The sequence below is a fragment of the Elgaria multicarinata genome, chromosome 5 (assembly GCF_023053635.1).
Source record: "Elgaria multicarinata webbii isolate HBS135686 ecotype San Diego chromosome 5, rElgMul1.1.pri, whole genome shotgun sequence".
Classification (NCBI taxonomy): Eukaryota; Metazoa; Chordata; class Lepidosauria; order Squamata; family Anguidae; genus Elgaria; species Elgaria multicarinata.
In genome coordinates this window covers 4937240-4960699 of record NC_086175.1, presented here as the reverse complement: position 1 = coordinate 4960699, position 23460 = coordinate 4937240, and positions in this window count along the sequence as shown.

Genomic DNA, 23460 nt, shown 5'->3' with positions numbered 1-23460 from the left:
AAAGCCAAAAACGCCGTTTGAGCCGCACGGTTGACCCGATTTTCAAACAAATATAGCACGCGACCCGCATGACGCAGAGAGGTGAGAGTGGTCTCAAAATGACCCCCATCCACGACTCTCTGAGCACAAGAATTTCCAGAACGATAGCTTCAAAAAGAACGTAGTTATCCGCGATTATTTGCCGCAATGCAATCCTATGGCGAAATGTTTTCAAGATGGCGACCGGAGTGCTCTGCCTGAACTAGGAGCTCCGAATAATGGTCGCTTCTCTTCGCCTTGCTTCTAGGGGTCCGCGGTCCGCTCCTACTCCGCCTCTGGGTAAGGCGGAGCAGGCCAATCCGCTACTGCTTCTACGCTCCTAATCGGAGCGGATCACACCCCTAATTTCTATTATGATGTTCATCCAGATAATCAGACTGTTGAGCTGTATGATGATTTGCATTCCCCCCCTCATCCCCCCCACCTCCTGGACTCCATATTGCTTGTACCCTATAACCTTGTGTGCCATTTGCAAATTTCATTTAGAATACTCTTTGAACTAATTTAGAACACTAATGGAAGCATTCAGTGAGGGTGGGAGGCTATAATTGTCTTACTAAAGAGAGTTCCTTAAAATATCCATGTTCAGCTACACTTCTGAAATGCCTCATAGTGATTTCAAAACCAGGAGGTTCCATCTAGGCTGATTTTAACTTGTTTCCTCTCCTCCTCAGCTACCCAAAACAGCCAATGTTGAAGGCAAGGACAGGCGGTGAAGTGTTTTATTTATTTATTTATTTTATTACATTTATATACCGCCCCACAGCCGAAGCTCTCTGGGTGGTTCACAACAATTAAAAATAGTAAACATTAAAAGTATACTTTTTTTTTTCAAAAAACATAAAAACAGTATAAAAACAACAGTATCCATTTGAAAACAACAATTCTGGGGTCCATTAAAAACAAACTTAACGTTGTTAAATGCTGTTAAAATACTGTTAAAATGCCTGGGAGAAGAGAAAAGTCTTGACCTGGCGCCGAAAAGATAACAACATTGGCGCCAGGTGAGCCTCATCAGGAAGATCATTCCACAGTCAGGGGGCCACCACTGAGAAGGCCCTCTCCCTTGTTGCCATCCTCCGAGCTTCCCTCGGAGTAGGCACTCAGAGGAGGACCTTAGATGTTGAACGCAGTGTACGGGTAGGTTCATGTTGGGAGAGGCGTTCCATCAGGTATTGTCCCAAGCCATGTAGGGCTTTATAGGTTAAGACCAGCACCTTGAATTGGGCTCAGAAACATATAGGCAGCCAATGCAAGTGGGACAGAATCGGTGTTATATGCTCAAATTTCCCTGTTCCAGCTATCAATCTGGCCGCCGCATTTTGCACAAGCTGCAGTTTCCGGTGCACAGAAACTTGCAGTTTCAAGTGTTGGAGGAGAGATTTGTATCACTCAGCCTGCTCGACATCTCTTGGCCAGGGATGGACAAGCATCAGGCTTGCAGGATCTACTTTGTTTTCTTACTAGAATCCCAGGATCTACAGGGGCAAAAATTTTGGTTTTGCGGGTGGGTAACATGCTCTCAGAATTAAGGAACAAGGGTAGTTCTCAGCACACGCTCTGCCCAGGAATCTGTCTTCAGTCCCAGAACAGAACTTACAGTCCTGGTGGTAACCCTCAAGCTTTCATCCAGCTCAGCAGATTAATTTAGCAAGCAGGCTGACGCTGGGTTGTTAAACAGCGGCGAGTCGGAAACTGCAAATTGATCTACTGCAAATTGCCTAGAGATCTACTAGTGGATACTAGTGGATCTTGATCAACATCTGCCCAACCCTGGCCTACACTTTGCCATCTGCCCTCAGAAGTGCTGGGAGATGCTAGCCCTATTGCATATACCTAATGGTATGATCCATTAACCTGCCTCAACTCCACCTAACAGTAGCATTGACTAGCCCACATTTTACTAGCTTATCAACCAGAATATTATGGGAGACATTGTTGAAAGCCTTGCTGAAATCAAGATATTTCCACAGCATGGCCCTGATCTACCAAGATACTGGCACCCTAGCAAGAACCCAACCAGATATACTGGCTCTTTGTACTCACAGCATTCTTTTCTCATAGATTGACTGACTAAGGGCTTTGCTAGACCTGCCTTAAAATCTGGTGGTGAGGAGGGGCGGAGTTTAGGAAAGCCCCGTATCATCCGCCATTTTTATTTTCATTTAAAGGGGGCGCATGAGCAGGTGTGCACCACCGCTAAAGGTAGATATTTTTTTTTAAAAAAAAAAATGGGTCCCTTGCTTCCCCCTTCCTCCGATTTCCTCCCCCACGATCTCCCCTGGCCTCCGATCCCCTCCGAAGTCCCCATGTCCTCCGTTTCCCACCACCACCATGTCCCCGAGCCTGCAATGCCCGCCCCCGATGTCCCCTACCTCCATTTCCCCCCCATGTCCCCCGGCCTACGATGCCCACTGCCACCATGTTGCAGGCCAGGGGACATGGCGGCGGCAGGAAACTGGGGATATTGGGGGGCTGGGGACATCGAGGGGTGGGAAATGGAGGCTGGGGGCATAGGGGTGGGAAACAGAGGCTGGGGACATGGGGGTGGGAAACAGAGGCTGGGAACATGGGGTGGGTGGGAAACAGAGGCTGGGGACATGGGGGGGGTGGGAAACAGAGGCTGGGGACATGGGGGCTGGGAAACAGAGGCTGGGGACATGGGGTGGGTGGGAAACAGAGGCTGGGGACATGGGGGCTGGGAAATGGAGGCTGGGGACATGGGGGCTGGGAAACGGAGGCTGGGGGACATGGGGGTGGGAAACGGAGGCTGGGGACATGGGGGGTGGGAAACGGAGGCTGGGGACATGGGGTGGGTGGGAAACAGAGGCTGGGGACATGGGGGCTGGGAAACGGAGGCTGGGGACATGGGGGCTGGGAAACGGAGGCTGGGGACATGGGGGCTGGGAAACGGAGGCTGGGGACATGGGGGGCGGGAAACGAAGGTTGGGGATATGGGGGGTGGGAAACAGAGGCTGGGGACATGGGGTGGGTGGGAAACAGAGGCTGGGGACATGGGGGCTGGGAAACGGAGGCTGGGGACATGGGGGCTGGGAAACGGAGGCTGGGGACATGGGGGCTGGGAAACGGAGGCTGGGGGACATGGGGGGTGGGAAACGGAGGCTGGGGACATGGGGGCGGGAAACGGAGGCTGGGGACATGGGGGTGGGAAACGGAGGCTGGGGGCATGGGGGGCTGGGAAATGGAGGCTGGGGACATGGGGGGCTGGGAAAAGGAGGCTGGGGACATGGGGGGCTGGGAAACGGAGGCTGGGGACATGGGGGCTGGGAAACGGAGGCTGGGGACAAGGGGGTCTGGGAAACAGAGGCTGGGGACATGGGGGGCTGGGAAACGGAGGCTGGGGACATGGGGGGCTGGGAAACGGAGGCTGGGGACATGGGGGGGCGGGAAGGGAGGCTGGGGACATGGGGGGTGGGAAACAGAGGCTGGGGACATGGGGGGCTGGGAAACGGAGGCTGGGGACATGGGGGCTGGGAAACGGAGGCTGGGGACATGGGGGGCTGGGAAACGGAGGCTGGGGACATGGGGGGCTGGGAAACAGAGGCTGGGGACATGGGGGGCTGGGAAACGGAGGCTGGGGACATGGGGGCGGGAAATGGAGGCTGGGGACATGGGGGTGGGAAACGGAGGCTGGGGATATGGGGGCTGGGAAGCGGAGGCTGGGGACATGGGGGCTGGGAAACGGAGGCTGGGGATATGGGGGGCTGGGAAGCGGAGGCTGGGGACATGGGAGCTGGGAAACGGAGGCTGGGGACATGGGGGCAGGAAACAGAGGCTAGGGAAATGGGGGGCTGTGAAATGGAGGCTGGGGACATGGGGGGGCTGGGAAACGCAGGCTGGGGACATGGGGGGCTGGGAAACGGAGGCTGGGGACATGGGGGCTGGGAAGCGGAGGCTGGGGACATGGGGGCTGGGAAGCGGAGGCTGGGGACATGGGGGGTGGGAAGCGGAGGCTGGGGACATGGGGGGTGGGAAACGGAGGCTGGGGACATGGGGGCGGGAAACGGAGGCTGGGGACATGGGGCAGGAAATGGAGGCTGGGGACATGGGGCAGGAAACGGAGGCTGGGGACTTGGGGGGCAGGAAATGGAGGCTGGGGACTTGGAGGGTGGGAAACGGAGGCTGAGGACATGGCAGCGGCAGGAGCGCTGTGGCCCGTCCGCCGCTTTTCCCGGCTACTTGGGCATGAATGCAGTAGCCAGGAAAAGCGGTGGAACGGGCTACACGAAAAAATCGGCCCAAAGAGGTGCAGGTTAGCCCTGGGCCAGGGAGGTTTGAGCCCTGCCTGAGCCCGGGATCCTCTGTGCGTCATTTGGATGCACAGGGATGAGCCCGGGCCTCACACCTATAGCTAACCTGCAGTCTAGCAAGGCCCTAAGGGCTTTGCTAGACCAGGGTGTAGCCCAGGCTGATACCCGCGCTGGCCCTGTGTGTCCAGATGACGCACAGGGGATCCCAGGGTCAGGCAGGGGTCAACCCTCCCTTGCCCTGGGTTAACGGGCTCCACTTTTGGCCTGGTATTTCTGTAGTCCCCGGCTGAGCTTTTCCCAGCTTACTCATGTGTAGCTGGGAGGAGCTGTGCACAGGGCAGGGGGAGAGATAACAGCTAGGGGAGAGATCGCGGCCAGGGGGGAGGTCATAAGTCAGATTAAAAGAAGTCTATTTTGTGATGGAAAAATGAGCGGAAGGAGCAGGAGGCACGTAGGAGGTGGGATGTCATCCTCTAAAGGATGCAAAAACAAAAATGGGAGATGAGAGAAGCATCCAAGAAAGGTGCAAAAAAGGGGAGAAACAAGTTCTCAAGATGCTGAACTTTTTATTATATTATATTTGGTTCAGAAGCCGGATGTGTTTTGGCCTGTATTTTTTTCTACAGGCCGAAACACGTCGGGCTTCTCAACCAAATATAATATAATAAAAAGTTCAGCATCTTGAGAACTCGTTTCTCCCCTTTTTTGCATCTAAAGGACTTACCTGTTTCCAAGATCATCGCCCTCAGTTCACATCGGCTGCACGACATCACAGGCATCAGGCCTGTCATGGCCGCCATTGTGAAAATTAAGGTAAAAAAGAAGAAGCCCTGACACACACCTGAGGGCCCTGGACTCCCCCCATCCTTGCTCCTTCACTCTGATGACCCAACTACTTGCGGGGAAGAAGCCTGGATGGGTGCCCACACTGCCCGCAGTCCTTGGGATCGTCCAGGGACCGCAGGTAAAACTGGGATAACTGAGGTCTCAGCTATCCTGGGGAAATGGAGGGATCATCCCTCCCTGCTCCCGGGGTCCCCTGTGTGTCATTTGGGCATACAGGAATGATCCAGGGATGATCCCTCGAAAAATGGATGGTGTAGAAAGGGCCATAGTACTCATTAGAACGGAACATGAAGCGGGTTGCAGTGTTACAGTTTAGGAATCAACCCGGCTGCATTCCTATTCACAGTTAGCTGGGCGTTAGCCCCAGTGAACACAGTGGGACTTACTTCCAAGTAAATATGCGTAGTATTGCACTGCCAAACTTCCTTTCAACTCCCCAGTTGCCCACCCCAGTCATTTTTTCAAGATACACATAATAAACTCCACAACACCTCCAGAATGGATAAATGTATTGTTATGTGTATCTGAAACTGAGAATACATTACATGATGTTTGGCAAGACAAAACACACAGAGATACAAAATTTATAGTAGAAACTGGGCAAAGGTTTCCAGCATCCCAAGATAATTGTATCAGCTAATTGATCAGCCATTATTTCAGAATGGTTAAATACTCTGTCAAGGGATGGAAAAGAACTTTGGCTATAGGGCAACTCATAAATAAAATGAAACAAAATGAATGAATGAATGAATGAATGAGGGACAGGACTTGGAAGAGCAAAAACATCCTTGGATTAGTATAAATATTAATATGTATTTATTGGTATCACGACTGATCCCTTTGAACACATCTGACTGTTCTTGATCTGAGATGTCCTAAAAGAGGTGTGTTATTTAGCAAGTTTTAAAAATAACCCTAATTTCTGAGTTCCATGTAGCTTAAAAAAAACAAAAAAACCTTTTGTGCATGAGGAGAAGAGGAAACAACACAAATGTCATTTAATTTACATGACAAAGTGCTGCCATTATTCTGGTATGACAGAATGCCACTAAGGGCAATTTCTGAAAATTATTTAAACAATGTAATGAGTTAAATGTCAGCATTAGCTAATTATGTTTATGCTAATTGTTAATTAGCTCTATAATGGAGACAGTCTTAATTAACAATAGTTCCATGTGTATATATGCAGAAAAAGACTGTGTGCATAGGGAGAGAAGGAGAGAGATGGTTGCTCCTACCAAAAAATAATGTTAAAAGTAATTTAATTTCTTGTAATCATAAGTATTTCATTTTAGGCATTAATATGAAAGGTCCTTATATTTCGTAGGAAAAAAATGTGATTAGCTGGCAATGTAAGAATTTCTGTCTGCCTTACCCATTCTTTGTCATAATAACAGATTATTATTATTATTATTATTATTATTATTATTATATTGGCTACTATGTGATATTATATTGGCTACTTTCACATGTTTAATTTGCAAAACAGGTTTATGCTATGTATATAGGCAGGATCTTGGCAACCTTACTGCAAGTCAAATTTTAATGGAGAGCACTAGTTTCCTAGATAAGAGAATATTGTTACTATATGAACCATTTCACGTCAAAAACAATCCATGGTTTGTTAACCCTTGGATAGTTAATAGTGAAGTGCAAATGAGCGAGTGAATTGGCTTTCACCTCTCTGCTCCTGCTGAGTTAAGCAACCCAGGCCATAGCAAGACCCAAGGTTTATCCCAGGATTGTCCTGAGGTCAAACCTGTTCATCTAAGTGCCACACAGGGCATCCAGTGCTCAGGCAGGGATGAACCCGGGATGATCCTGGGATAAACCTTAGGTCTAGCTACTAGGGATGTGCTCCGCTTCTCTTCGGTTCAGAGAAGCAGGAGCGAGGCGGCCTAATTCGCCTCCGGAAAAGGCGGAGGCAAAGAGAGTCAGGGGGGCTGCGGATCGAGGCGAAGAGGATCGCCTCAATCCGGAGCTTCGCCTGCAGGTAAGTGGGGGGGGGGGAGGGAGACTAATCTGGTGCTGCCGGCGCCGCCATCCATGCAGTGGCAGCGGCGGCGGCAGCACCAGGTAAGGGAGCAGGGAGGAGGGACGCTTACCTTCCTCCGTCGCGGGCTTCAATTGAGGCCCCGGTTGAAGCCGGAAGTGAAGGCCGAGGCCTCTTCCGGCTTCAACTGGGGCCTCAATTGAAGCCTGCAATGGAGGAAGGTAAGGGGGCCAGAGGCAGGGGCAGGGGCCTGGCCTACCTGGCGCGGTGGCAGCGGCTCCGGCGGCGTTGTAAAGGAAACCACACTCAGCCAAACCGGCTGTCCACTGGATTTTGCACAGATCTTGGAATAAAGCACACAGCTCTCAAATTGAAAGGGTTAGGCCCAATCCTTTATTGAAATTGGAAGGGTAAGAGGCAAGCATCACATCAGATTAGCTACTAAAATTGATACAGAAATAACACCCTGAACCCCAATACCAGCAATACTAATACATTGTTACAGAATATACTTCCCCAGCCAGGTGTCCTTCAGCTCAGACGCCAGGCCCCACGTTTGGTAGACTTTTTATGGCCACTCAGCTATTCTACTCCCCCCTCCCTCTGGATGGGCCATTTTTTCCCTTCACAGATGCAAATTGCCCCAAGGCCACTTCCCTCGCCTTGACGGAGCCAGGAGATGGCCTCACGCCCACGGCCAGGTGGAAAGATAAGCGGTACTTCTGCAATTCTATAACAGACAATAGACAATGCATAAAAATTCTTAAAAACAGCAATTCTTTGTACACTTCAACCCCTTCCTTACAGGCACCAGGTAAGGGAGCAGGGAGGAGGGACGCTTACCTTCCTCCGTCGCGGGATTCAATTGAGGCCACGGTTGAAGGCGGAAGTGAAGGCCAAGGCCTCTTCCGGCTTCAACTGGGGCCTCAATTGAAGCCCATGATGGAAGAAGGTAAGGGGGCGGGGTGGGTGGGTGGCTTATCTTGCACCACCGCCGCCGTCCATATAGTAATGGCAGCGAAGCTGGATCTTGCTCTGCAGAGAGGAGCGGGAGACGGGTGGAGCGGTGCGAAGAGGATCGGGCTCGATCCGGATTTTCCGGATTGGGCCACGAAGCAGATTGGGGGGGTCCGTGCACACCCCTACTAGCTACAGCCCCAGAGTTGCTCTTCCCCTGGGTTGTTTATTGTGACATCCGAACTCATAATTAGAGGGGGTAGTTTTTTGGGGAAAGAACAAAAGACTTGTAAACCTAGAACAAGCCATGGATAATTCTGGATTTTTCTTTCCTCTAAAACTTCCTTTTCTGGGTTCAGACATCATGTTAAACAATCCAGGGTTGGAACATCCCTGGGTTGTTTAACTGAGCCATAGTCAGTCAAGAGCCAACATTATTCTTGTTGTTGTTTCCAGGTGACATGGCTGATGCTCCTGTTGATGCCCTGATTGCTCACTGGAACCTGGAGACAACCTGGAGCAATACCATCTCCCCTAGGTGTCCTGTCCCACTCCCTGACTTTACAGAGAGCTTGGAGTGGTGGATAGTTGGCATGTTGATTGGAATGGAAAGAGGAAAACTTGTAACTAGTCTGACAAAACACTGGCTAAGAGCCTATTTGAAGGCCTACTCCACAATGACAGTGATGATGGCAAGTCATTTTTGGTAGAAAGGTGGGGTACAAATACTTCAGCACCACCACATCTGAACAGTCCAGTCCAGTGGAGTATTTCATATTTAAAGCCTCCAACTTGCCCCACAAATGAATTTTACTGAGTTCTCGGGAGCCCATTGTAACTCTTTGGCTAGGCAATTTGCTGATTAGTTTGCTTGCATCTGTTCCAACTTAGACTTGAGTTTGGATGCAGAGTAAATGCAGAATGTTCCTAGATGTTCAGTTTTCTTTGAATGAATTTCTTTGAATGCACCATGGAGATGCAGACAGGGTGCTTGAAGATGTGTAGCCAATATCATGCCCACTTGTTTTCATGGATAATAAAAACTAGCTGTCTGCTTGGAAGTTAATGCTTTCTTGAATGAGAAGGTCATCCTGGCTACCTTGAAGGTGGTAGTTCTGGTGCTCTTTCTGAAAAAAGTCCTCTGACAAATTAGCTAACCATCACCCAGTTCCAAATCTCCCATGGGTGGGCAAGGTACTTGAGTGGGTTCAGCCCACTGCATTCCTGGATGACACTGATATTCTGGATGCATTTTGATTTGGCTTCCAATCTAGGTTTGAGATTCAATGGCGTTTGCTTCCCTGGTGGATGACCTACACCAGAAGAGCAACAGGGAGAATGTATTCCTGTTACTTTTCTTGGAAGTCAGCTGTATTTGGTACAATCAACCATTGCATTTTTCTGGGACACCTATCTGGGTTGATCACTGTACAGTTGCTGGATGCCCAGGTGGCATCCATAAATCGCAGTCCCTTCCATCAGTTTCAGCTGGTGTGTCAGCTGTACCCTTTGTTGGAGAGAGATGATATGGCACCAATTATTCGTGCTCTAGTAACAACCATTAGGTAGTTAAAAATGTAATAAACAAATCAACATGAGTCAGCAGTGCAATGCCATGCAATGGCTAAAAAGGGTGTAATCATACGATGGATCAAGAAAAGTATAATGTCCAGATCAATAGAAATAATGGTACCATATTATTCTGCTTTGGCCAGCCCTCACCTGGTTGTTCGTACTGCAATTTTAAAAGGATATGTATAATACATTATGAGCTGGAGAAATTTAAATTCCAAATGAGGTAACTGCAGACTTTGATGCCATTGTTTCTTCAGCTCTGAACTGTTAAGGAATTGGAACAGCTGTAGGAGCAGGGGGGAATATAAACTTCAGCAAAGGCCAGGGATAAGGTGATCCATAACCAAATGCTAATGGAAGCTAGCAGCAAGGATCCACACCTCCAAAATGGATAAGCCGAGAAAGGCCTAAAACAACATGTACAGCCTGGAGGAAGCAAACGAGTCAGAGGGTAAGATTATGGAGGTACCAAGAAAGATGGTTTTTGAAGTATTTTATCAATGACTGCTCTTGCTATAAATCAGCAGATGAATCCTAGTATGGTGACTTAACAAATAGATTTAAGCATCTTGTTCCTGACTAGGAATTGCAGAAAATCAGAGGAAAATTGAAGAGAAGTAGAGGCATAGCATGTAGCCAGCAGGAGGCAATAATTCCATCCTTTACAGTGCATAAGTGCTTTGCTTCCTGTCTCTGGTGTGATATTCTGCTGCTTCATATTGCTGTGTGAACACTGAGAAGCTGATATACAAATGGTGTTGATTCTTTATTTACAGCATAATGGATGCTGTCCTAATGTTAGGAAACAGAGTCCTGGCAGGGCATCAGGCTCCTCCTCCTTCCCAGCTGCCCTTCACAGGGCACCGTCCCGTACTGCAGAAGCGCTTGTGCAAATAATGGGAAACGCAATGTGTGGGGCTGGTCACAAAGGTCTTCCTCATAGGATGGAAGCCAGCAGCAAGGATCCATGCCTCCGAGAGGCTCCCACACCACGGCTATAACGTATGAGAGGAAAGGCCCAAACGACCAGCCCCATCCACATGGTCTCATTATTGACAGGTATGTCCCTGCACATTTAAAGATTGTATTTATTTATTTATTTCATTTATATACTGCCCCCATAGCTAGAGCTCTCTGGGCAGTTTACAGAAATTCTAAAATGAGATAAAAACAAGTATACAAAATTTAAAATTCTAAAACACAGAACATACATACGTGAAGCATTAAAAACCACTAAAATAAACATCTCTGTGTTTGAGATGTGCTGCCATATGCCTGGGCAAAGAGGAAAGTCTTAACCTGGTGCCGGAAAGATAGCAGCGTTGGTGCCAGGCGAGCCTTGTCAGGGAGATCGTTCCATAGTCTGGGGGCCACAACCAAAAAGGCCCTGTCCCTTGTTGCCACACTCCGAGCCTCTCTCAGAGGAGGCACCCGGAGGAGGACCTTAGATGTTGAATGTAGTGACCGGGTATATTCACGTCGGGAGAGGCGTTCCAACAAGTATTGTGGTCCCAAGGCTTTATACATCAAAACCAGCATCTTGAATTGGGCTCAGAAACATACAGGCAGCCAGTGCAAGCGGACCAGAGCAGGTGTTATATGGTCGAACCTTCTAGTTTCCGAAATCAATCTGGCCACTGCATTTTGCACAAGCTGCAGCTTCCGAACCATCTTCAAAGGCAGCCCTACGTAGAGGTCATTGCAGTAATCTATCTTGTAGCTAAATTAGGCGGTGTTGTGGCTCCAACTCTAAGGCTGATATATGCAGCTGCAGTCAAATACAAAATGAATCCCAAAGAACAACTACAACAACACATTAGAGGCCACATAAACAAGGGTGATAACTTAAATCTAATGAAATGATGCGGTTTAGTCTTGATATCCTTTACTGCAGTGATAGGTGTCACCAAAGTGGGGAAGGGGAGGGCAAGGTATCTCATGCACATAATGGGGCGTGATTGCATGCCCCTCTACTGCACATATGAGGTTATGGGATGCAAGTGAAACACACATCATCTGATTTGCACAATTATACCCCCCCTGGAAAAGTAGATTGCACACATGGCCCCAATTCAAGCATAGAGGGTACTCCATTCATGCTGCTCCCTTCTGCATGTACTGAATTCGTGTACATTAATGTACATTCATTCCAGTGAATGCCCCAAATCTCTTGCAGGATTACGAGATGTTTGGGGCCTTTTCAAACCCATGACAGGCTTAATGGCAGCTCTGCGGGCTGAAGTTCAAGAACACTGTGCCCAGTTCTGTCTATACGGTGGGGATGGAAAGTCCCTTCCTCCCAACCGCAGCCACCTCATGCCAGGCTGACTTTGTCATTCTGGCCACAAACACCCACAAATGTGGCAGGGGGCACTGCTGCTGTGGAGCAACAAGGAGAAGCGCTCGGACACACAATGGGATCTTTGAATTCTAGCCACAATCTAGGCACAATTATTATTTATTTCTATCCCACCCATTCTGAGGGTTAAGGGGAATGTACAGAACTTTGATTTGAAATAGGGTTAGGGTTAGGGTCCTTAAAAGGACCATGTCCTTAAAAGGGCCATACGCTTCCAAAAGATAGATGGACCCAGGCATCAGAAGAGGAGTATCACAATAAGATGTTTCACCAGCAAGTACAATGTTGGTGCTGTTGTCTGCTTCTCTTTCCACAGCATCCTTATGAGGAGTTGGTGATGCAGGATGTGAACACCCCCCTCAGACACACGATGTGTGTGGGATGGACCAAGTAAGGAAGTAGGCAGGGTGGGTGAACTGGGTTTTGGTTCTTGCCAAGCAAGACAAAGTGGAACAAGTCAGATGATAAACCAAGTATGTCAACTGGAAATGGAATTCCTTAGTACTCCATGTAAAGTAGTCCTATTTCCCTTGTATCCAGCATGGTGGATGGGAGACAATAGTGAAACAAGTCATGGGGAATGCAATGCATTTTCTGCAGATCCAACACTGACTAGGTCAAAATGACACAATAGTCAATGGTTGATTACATAGTCCACTGTAGACTAAATAGTCCACCATCGACTATTGTGTCATCTGGTGGGGGGTGGGGGAAAACCATGCCATGGTTGGTTATTTTCTAGAAATAACCAATGAAAATAATCAATGGTGTGCAGAGTTGATTATCTGTAAAACTGTTGATTATTATGTTGTGTGGCGGGCTCCGTGGATTATTTTGCCTGCCTAGAGTCGTGAGGCAAGAGTGGCAGAAATACCTGCTGCTCTTGCCCAGTGGGGCTTTATAGGCTGGGGAAATAATCCCTTCCCGGGAGTGCTTGGGGAGTCGCCAAGCATGCCATCACTTGGTGGTATGCCATGATCTGCGGCTTCCCACGTGCTTCTCTGGGCAGGCACTTGACGTCCCTGGGTCGGGTGCCACCAATTGCGGTGCTCCACGTGTTTCCAGGGACATGCACACGCATTGCCCTCACCCCCACCATAGAGGGAAAGTGCTGACGATTGGGGACAGGGGATGCCTGGAACTCCTTCCGCTGCTGGAAAATGGCAGGAGCTCCTGGTCTCCCCCGTCACCAGTCAGAAGCACTTTGCGGGGAATGGAGGATAGGGTGCAGCAGGAGTGAGTGCATCCTCCTTCATCCCATCCTCTGTTCCCCATTAATGTCGAGGCTGAGGGTGGGGAGAGCTGACACTGACAGCTCCCTCCACCCTCAGCCTTGAAACTACTGGGGATAGAAACATTGTGGAGGAATACCAGGTATGGTATTCCTCCACAGCATGTCCATCCCCATTAGTTTTGAGGCTGAGGGCAGGGAGGGCTGATGCTGACAGCTCCCTCCACCCTCACCCTCAAAACTAATGGGGTGGTGGCACAGAGGGAGATGGTGTCACTCCGCACCGCCTCCTCCTTTGCTGCAGGGGCCATAGGAACAAGGAAGGGGGAGGGTCTTGCCATGGTTGCCAGAGCTGCCCCTTCCCTGTGTCTATGGTCCGGAGGATGGATGTCCTCTCCGACAGAGGAGGTGATCCGTCTGCTGGTTCTTTCTGCAGCCGCGGTGCATCTCCCTCCTCACTGCAGCCACCACCAGAATTAGCGGACAGATTGTCTCCCCTGTCAGTGGAGGAGACGTGGTTCTTGCAGTGGGGTGTCTTCTTCTGTGCTGCAGCCGCTGCAAGAATCAGCAGACAGATCAGCTCTCCCCCTCCCGCCCCTCCCCATGGAATGGTGGCACACCGATAAGATAAGGGGGAACCAGCACCACCATTCAGTGGGGAGGGCAGAAAGGCGTGTATGTGTGTGTGGGGGGGGGGGGGTTGGAGAGAGCGAGAGAGCAGTAGCCAACCCTGCCCTTACAGCCTACTCCACAGAGGAGGTATTCGTATGTTGCCCAGGCACAACATGCAAATAGTCATCTGGCCAGTGGACTCTACGGGCAGGCTAGGCTAGTGTGTTGTCCCAAAGCACCCACTGCGTGACAGCAATAAACAAGGGATGATGGCCTCCCCCCTTCCCTGCAAACTAAAATCTCAGGGGTAAAAATTAGGCATCCTGTTTCACTTTTCAATCTCTGAAATGAGAGCAGCCTGAATGAGACTCTAATTTAAAAACAAAAACATTCTTGTATGTTTATTGCATGAAAAGCCCTATATGTTCACTTCTGAGAGGCAAAAATAAAATTAGTCAACTTTCTGCTTTTTCAGGCATATTTTGAGTCACAAAATTGACACCGATGTCTCTTTGGAAGGATTTCTGCAGTCCAGGCTGTGTGACGTGAGCTTTGATTTACATAAATATTGCATGTAAGTGTAACCAAAGCATCGGGAATCTGATTCTCATGGTGCTTATAGGGCCAGAGAGCAGCTGCAGTGAGTTTGGAAACTGCTATTGCAGAACCCATTTCTATTTGAGAATCAGTGCTACAAATTCTCTTTTAGGCTACAATGTACGGCGAAATCAGATTTGTAATGCATTATGTGGGAGTGTCATAAGGTTCTGAGCTGAGGGATGAGGAAGTGGCTGCAGTACTGGTCTGCTGAAGCAAGTGTATTGACATAGGCAGGAAACACGAGGAAGGGGTGATCAGGCTTACATGTGGAAATGTATGTTGTCCTTTCTTCAAGTAGAATGGAAAATCAAGGTCGCATTGTTCATAACCTGTTCCATATATATACTTTGCCTCCAAAATTTTGGGTCAGTCTAGATAAAAAGGACTAAGGGACAGGCTTTATGAGTTGAAGTAACAAGGCTGTTTCAAGTAGGGGTGTGCACGGACCCCCCGCTCCGCTTCACTTGCAGATCCGCTATTTTGGGAGCGGGCCGCTTCGCCCCACCCCCGCTCCGCCCACTTCCGCTCCGCTCCGCTCGGAGCTCCGGATCTGGATCGGAGCTCCGTTTTTCCCCATAGGGTTGCATTGAAAGCTAAAAAAGTAAACAACTTTTTTTCTGTTCAAGTTAGAAACCTCATGTTTGGCACCATGACACCTCATGGGGGTATACAAACGCACGCCAAGTTTCAAGCCAATCCCATCATCCCCTGATTTTTGGGGAATTTTTGAAAATCGGGCACCCCATTCACACCCCTTTCCATAGCTCCGTCAATTTGCATGTTAGAAACCTCAGACTCGCCACCATGATAGCTTATCCATGTGTCCACATGGATGCCAAGTTTCAAGGCAATCCCATCATCCCCTGATTTTTGGGGAATTTTTGAAAATCGGGCACCCCATTCACACCCCTTTCCATAGCTCCGTCAATTTGCATGTTAGAAACCTCAAACTTGGCACCATGACAGCTTATCCAGGGATACATACACATGCCAAGACTCAAGGCAGTCCCATCATCCCCTGATTTTTGGGGAATTTATGAAAATCCAACACCCATTCACACCCCTTTCCAATAGCTCCGTCAATTTGCACGTTAAAAAAAAACCTCAAACTCACCACCATGACAGCTTATCCAGGGATACATACGCCGCACGCTGAGACTCAAGGCAGTCCCATCATCCCCTGTTTTTTGGCGGGGCTTAAACCTGCAGACCTCTCAATGGGGCCATTTCAAAGGAAATCCCAACATGCCATGAATTGGGGAGTAGAGATCAACCTATATGAATGTTCTTCCACACTTGAAAAATGGATTTGGAACTTGAGCACAGGAAGGACTTCTCCCCTGAGTCAAAGCCACACACACACAACATCCCTGCAAGGCGGGCAGGGGAGGAGAGAGGGAAGGCAGCAGACATTTCTGGGTGCATAAGGAAGTGAGCCAAGGATAAGCCAGTATTGCATATAAAATGGAATAAATAAATAAATAAATAAACGAAGGAGGGGTGGAATTAAAAGCAGCAGTGTTGCTGAATAAACAACAAGAAGAACTTTTTTAAAAAGGCTATATCTGTCTTTTACCAGTAATAGGGGGACGTGCCCGGGGGAGAGGGAAGCAGCTGCCAGTTCAACTCAAGAAAGCCATTGCTTCACCAAGAGCTCTGAGGTAAACGCTCACTTCGACTCATGATAGGCATTGCTCCACCGTTTTACTCTCTTTGGAAGGCTCTGATGGCCTTCCAGTACAGGAGAGAGTGGGGGCACGTCCACGATGAGATGCCCTAGGGGAGCTCATCCCCTTGCACCACATCTTTTCAGTTGTTCCCCAAAGTTAGGGTGGGGAGCAGTGCTGTGTTTCTCTCTCTTATTCTTGGCTTAGTATATGATTTCAGGTTGTGTTTGTGCATTTGGTGGGGCTACTGTGTTAAAAAACACTGGGAAAAGTCCGTTCAGATGAAGAAAGAGAAGTTTCCCAGAATCCCAAGTTACCCATTTTGCCTATGCCCTCCTCTAACTTTGGGATAATGTGATCATGACCGGGAGCTGACTCTGTCCCTCAGCCCTTTGAAAAAGGTATTTTTCCCGCTGGTTTTTTAAAAAATTCTAGTGCGCGACCCGCACGACGCAGAGAGGTGAGAGTAGTCTCAAAATGACCCCCATCCATGACTCTCTGTGCACAAGAATTTTCAGAACGATAGCTTAAAAAACAACCCAGTTATCCCCGATTCTTTCCCGTAATGCAATCCTATGGGCGAAAAGCCGAAAACCGCCGTTTGAGCCGCGCTGTCCCTGTTTGTTGACCCGATTTTTTAAAAAATATAGCACGCGACCCGCATGACGCAGAGAGGTGAGAGTAGTCTCAAAATGACCCCCATCCACGACTCTCTGTGCACAAGAATTTCCAGAACGATAGCTTCAAAAACAACCTAGTTATCCGCGATTATTTCCCGCAATGCAATCCTATGGCGAAATGTTTTCAAGATGGCGACCGGAGCGCTCCGCCTGAACTAGGGGCTCCGAAAAATGGTCGCTTCTCTTTGTCTTGCTTCTAGGGGTCCGCGGTCCGCTTCTACTCCGCCTCTGGGTAAGGCGGAGCAGGCCAATCCTCACTGCTTCTGAGGTCATGTTTCCACCATAGGGTGTAGAGGGAGGGAGGGGGGACAATCCCGGACTTACCTGATTCTGGAATTGTCCCTGGCCGTCTAAACGGAAGTGTGTTGTCCCAGAAGGGAAAAGGGACATCACGCACCTGCCATTTTTTTTAAAAAAAAGAAGACGACAGGAGCTGGAGCGCACTTGCAAAAAATTAAGGAAAAGGAAAAAGAAAGGCACTGACCCCACTCCCCCACCCCTGATGTTCCTTGACTCCCCTGGCTCATCTCTTTCCCTCTGCTGACCCCTGCTACTCACAAGGAGGAGGGAAGAAGCCAGGATGAGAACCCACACTTCCCGCGGTCCTTGGGATCATCTCTGGAATGTGGGAAAAACTGTGGGGGGGGGAACGTGTTCCCAGAAATCCTGGGGAAATGGAGGCATTGTCCCTGTCTGCTCCCAGGATCCCCTGTGCATCATGTGGATGCATAAGGATGATCCCAGGATGATTCTGTGGGGAAAAGCAGGTGTAGACATGCCCTCAGGCTCTGCTAGCCAGATTCAACCCTGTTATTTCCATTCAATTTACTGTGAACCGCCCAGAGAGCTCCGGCTATTGGGCGGTATAAAAAAGTAATAAATAAATAAATAAATAAATAAATAAATAAACAAACTTGAAACACAGGTGAATGGCTAGGCAAAAAGTGCATAAGACCAGATCCTATAGTCAGGCAAGAAACTTAACCAACCCAGCTCCAATAGAAATGAACAGATTTATTTAAATCAACAAGAGGGGAATGGAAAAAGTGCAAAAGTGCATTGAAAGAAAGCAAACATATATTTGCAAACTAAGCTATACAATATCTAAGGATAATATAGGAACTTATAAAGCACCTTAAAAATGTAAGAACCCTAGAAGAGCCCTGATGCGGGATCAGACCAAGGGTCCATCTAGTCCAGCATTTTGTTCACACAGGCTGTAGCTAGACCTATGGTTTATCCCTGGATCGTCCTGGGGTCAAACCTGTTCATCTAAGTGCCACACAGGGCATCCAGCGCTCAGGCAGGGATGAACCCGGGATGATCCTGGGATAAACCTGAGGTCTAGCTACAGCCACAGTGGCCAACCAGCTGCCAACGGGAAACCCACAAGCAGGACATGAGTGCAACAGCACCCTCTCACCCATGCTCCCCTGCAATTGTTGTACATAGGCATACTGCCTCTGATACTGGAGGTAGTATAGAGCCATCAGGACTAGTAGACACTGAGAGGTTTCTCCTCCAGGAATTTGTCTACCCCCCCCCCTTTTAAAGCCATCCAAATTGGTGGCCATCACTGCCACTTGTGGTAATGAATTCCATAGTTTAACTATGCATGGTGTGAAGAAGTACTTCCTTTTATCTGTCCTGAATCTTCCATCCATCAGCTTCATGAGTTAACCTTGAGTTCTACTATTATCAGAGAATTCATTTGTATTAACTGATATGGATATATACAAATCATATATATATATATATAGTATGAGTGGGAGAAAAATGTCTCCCTATCTACTTTCTCCATGTCACGTGTACTTTTATACACTTCTACCATATCTCCCATCACTCACCTTTTCTCTAAGCTAAACAGTCCCAGATGTTGTAAACTTTCCTTATAGGGAAGTTGCTCCAGTCCCTTGATCATTTTAGTTGCCCTTTTCTGGACTGCTCCCCCACAACTCTACAATGTTCTTTTTTTAGGAGCAGATGTGCAGACATGCAAAATAGCATGGGCCATCACAGCAATTCATAGATGCATTCCAGGGGGTGATGAAGCATGGAGGAAGGCATGCTCTTTTTACCTCTGGAGATTCAGGATGGGGACTGGTTGATGAAGAGGGGACCCATCCTATCAGACACAGAAAGCCCCATCACATTTTGGTAGAAATGTGTGGCTCCCGTCGCTTCTCTGTCATCACTTCCTGAAAACAGGAAGTAACGAGGCCCATTCAGTCCAGCAGGAGAGAGCAGCAACTTTTTCTGGGTTTTCTGGCAGTGCAAGGAAGGCCAGAAGGGGTGGAAGACGCACGAGAGGCAGACGAGTGCCCAGTAATGAGCATGCAGTAAAACACTCGTTGGATGGAGTTTAGAGTTAGTTCTCTTGAGAATACCTGAGGTTCCTCACGTCCACAAAAGGATAGTCTATTAATGCTTGTTGATGACCCAGCAAAGTGGTACAAGAGATGTGAATGGGAACCATCTCCTTTTGGGCTCAGGACCAGTGCCAGACTATTTTGCACCCTAGGCAAGGTGAGCTACTTGCACATACTCCCCCCCCCCAAATTGCGCAGAAGTCCGAACGTGTGTGCTGAGAGGAGAACTGGGACTGGCTCACTTCGATTTGGGATTGAGCCATCTGGAATTCTCTGGGACTTACTTCCGTGCGAACGCAACCCGCTATGCATCCTGGCATCCCAATCCCCTCCGCATGTTTACTTGGGGGAATAAGGCTTCCGAGTAAGGAGGCATAGGCGGATCGGGCCGCACTGGTGCCTCCCGGTGCAATGCTTTCTCGGATTCAAGTCCCGTTGATCCACGCACGCAGGATCGGGAAGCAGGAGAGTTTGCCTTGCGAGGAGCCCACAAGACCCTAGCTTTCCTGGGGGAAGGAAGAGGGAGTCCTGCTTGCCCACCTGCCTGGACATCGCGGCCTGTTTGAGGAGAGAGGTGAGGTGACCCAGTGCCCTTTCCTTGGGAGTAAGGCAGATGCTGGTTTGAGCCAGGGTCAAGCTCGCCACGTGCTTCTTCTTCTTCTGACAGCGGCCTCCCGGCTCTGGGAGGGCGGCTTCCAGCTGGCTAGAGTGGCTCTGGGAGGGCGGCTTCCGGGTGGAAGTCTGAACATGGAGCCACCCCCCCACTCCAGTGTCCCTGGCTTTGCTTCGGCTGGGCGGGTGCAGAGTGCCATCTCGCCTGCCCAGGCCCAGCTGACAGGCCAGCCTGGCCCGGCTCACAGTCAACAACGTGCGTGAGTGCTGTGCGGCACGGCGCCCCTCTTAGCTTGGTGCTCTAGGTGGCCGCCTGAGTGACCTCTATGGTAGCACCGGCCCTGCTTGGGCTTCATGTCAGATGGAGGAAATATACCTTATGGATTCAAGGAAGATGTTTCTGATGACTTGACTTGTTTTCTCCTAGATAATGAAGTGGGGAGTTTCTGGATGCAGATGGGCTTTCTTAAAGGAACTAAAAGGTGGGCTGTACTTGGTGAAAGATCTTCAAAGAGCTCATAATCCCAAAGATTTGACACCCCTTTCTGTAGGGGTTCCGCAAGGCTCGGTGCTTGGCCCGTTGTTGTTTTCTTTATACATGCTGCCCTTGGGTAAGCTTATTCAATCTCATGGCCTCCAATATCACCTGTATGCCGATGATACACAATTATATCTCTCATCTCCGGAACTTTCTCCTGATGTTCACGATCGTATCTCGGCATGTCTTTCAGATATCTCAGCCTGGCTGTTTCATCGTCGTTTGAAACTTAATATGGCAAAAACTGAACTGCTTGTTTTTCCTCCTAAACCTTCTCCTCATCTCTCATTCTCTCTTACTGTCAACGATGTCACGCTTACTCCGGTCAAGGAAGCTCGTAGTCTTGGCTTTATATTTGATTCCTCGCTCTCCTTTACTCTTCATATCGAGGCAGTAGCTAAATCCTGTCGCTTCTTCCTGTATAATATTGCCAGGATTCGACCATTTTTGTCTGTCTCTTCTGCCAAGACTCTCGTTCACGCACTGGTTATCTCTCGGTTGGACTACTGCAACCTTCTTCTCTCTGGCCTTCCTTCGTCTCACATCAGTCCGCTGGTCTCTGTCCACCACTCTGCCGCTAAGATCATCTTCTTGGCCCGCCGCTCTGACCATGTCACTCCACTTCTGAAATCTCTTCATTGGCTTCCAATTCACTCCAGAATCCAATATAAACTTCTCCTGCTGACCTTCAAAGCTCTTCACGGTCTAGCTCCTGCCTATCTCTCCTCTCTCATCTCACACTATTGCCCCGCTCGTGCTCTCCGCTCCTCTGATGCCATGCTTCTCGCCTGCCCCAGGACCTCCACTCCCCTTACTCGGCTTCGTCCTTTTTCTTCTGCTGCCCCTTAGGCCTGGAACGCTCTTCCAGAACACTTGAGAACTACAAATTCAATCACAGCTTTTAAAACTCAGCTAAAAACTTTTCTTTTCCGTATAGCTTTTAAGCATTGAGTTTGTTCTGACTCTGTACTGTTAGCTTCACCCTACCCAGTGCCTGTTTACACTTCCCTGTGCCTGTTTGCATTCTCCTTCCCTCTTTATTGTTTACTACAACTTTATTAGATTGTAAGCCTATGGCAGGGTTTTGCTATTTACTGTGTTATCTGTACAGCACCATGTACATTGATGGTGCTATATAAATAAATAAATAAATAAATAAATAATAATAATAATAATAATAATAATAATAATAATAATAATAATGAGGGCCTTGGAGTCAACGCCTCTGGACTGTGACTTCTGCCATGTTGGCTGGAAGTATAAGTGGATTCCTGTGATCTGGATACTATTTTGTTTTTACTGGAAGACTCTCACTCTTTTGTGACTAATTATTGGTCCCAAGTCCCAACTTTGCTTGCTTTAGCTACAAGGAAACTGTACAAAAGAAGAGGAAAGGAGGGTAGTTATTGTAGAGGGACTCTTTGCTATAACAGGTAAGAGATCTTTTAGTTTAAGCTAGGGTTTTATTGTACTGATAAAATAAATTTTATACAGAATGTTTAAGATAAAAAGATTTTGCATGGTAGAAGGTATAACCTTTGTACAGAAATTTTATATGGAAAATTTATCTGGAAATGGTCAAGGCCAATGACTAGAATAATAAAGCTATTGATGATGGTGCCATTGTCAATGCCTATGTGGTCTGGCGTAAAAGGGAATGTGCACCTTGTTCCAAACTGTAACCAAGGACTTTGCTAGACTTACCTGGGAATCCAGGCCTGTAGAGGGGCCAGCCTGTGCTAGAAGTAGCATGGGCTGTTGCTCCTAGCTAGACATAACACGCGATGGGGTAAAGGAAAGCCCCGTCACGTTGGCCATTTTTTTCTCCTTAAAAGGGTCATGTGCACAGGAGCGCACCAATGATAAGGTAAGCTTTTTGTTTTTTCAAAAAAGGGTTCCCCGCTCCCCCTGCCCCTGATTTGCCCCCCCGATGTCTGACGCCCCCCTTGCCTGCCCGCCTGCGTGCTCACCAGCCGGCCGATCCCCCCCATCGCCCCTGGGCCGTGATTCCCCTCCCGATGCCCCCTGGCTCTGCTCTTCCCCCCTGGCCCCCATCTCTCCCCCCACGATTCCCCCCTGGCCCCATCTCTCCCCCCTCAATTTCCCCCCCTGGCCCCAAACTCCCTCCCCCTGTGATTTCCCCCTGTGCCCAGTGCGCGGCTTCTCTTGGCTACTCGTGAGTAAGCCGCATAGCCAGGAAAAGCCATGGAACTGGCTAGACCTTCCGCAGCCCCGGGCCCAGCCCGGGGCTGCAGAAATACCGGGTCACAACTGGTGCTGGTTATCCCAGGCCAAGGGAGGGTTTAGCCCGAGCTGGCCCCAGGATCCCCTGTGCGTCATTTGGATGCACAGGGGTGAGCCCAGGTATGAGCTAAGCCCCAAGTTTTAAGTAGGTATAACAGTTCTTCCTTGCTCTTCCTTTGCTACACTTGTCATAGAATCATAGAATCATAGAATAGCAGAGTTGGAAGGGGCCTACAAGGCCATCGAGTCCAACCCCCTGCTCAATGCAGGAATCCACCCTAAAGCATCCCTGACAGATGCTTGTCCAGCTGCCTCTTGAATGCCTCTAGTGTGGGAGAGCCCACAACCTCCCTAGGTAGCTGATTCCACTGTCGCACTGCTCTAACAGTCAGGAAGTTTTTCCTGATGTCCAGCCGGAATCTGGTTTCCTTTAACTTGAGCCCGTTATTCCGTGTCCTGCACTCTGGGAGAATCGAGAAGAGATCCTGGCCCTCCTCTGTGTGACAACCTTTTAAGTATTTGAAGAGTGCTATCATGTCTCCCCTCAATCTTCTCTTCTCCAGGCTAAACATGCCCAGTTCTTTCAGTCTCTCTTCATAGGGCTTTGTTTCTAGACCTCTGATCATCCTCGTTGCCCTCTTCTGAACACGCTCCAGCTTGTCTGCGTCCTTCTTGAATTGTGGAGCCCAGAACTGGACGCAATACTCTAGATGAGGCCTAACCAGGGCCGAATAGAGAGGAACCAGTACCTCACGTGATTTGGAAGCTATACTTCTATTAATGCAGCCCAAAATAGCATTGGCCTTTCTTGCAGCCATATCGCACTGTTGGCTCATATTCAGCTTGTGATCTACAACAATTCCAAGA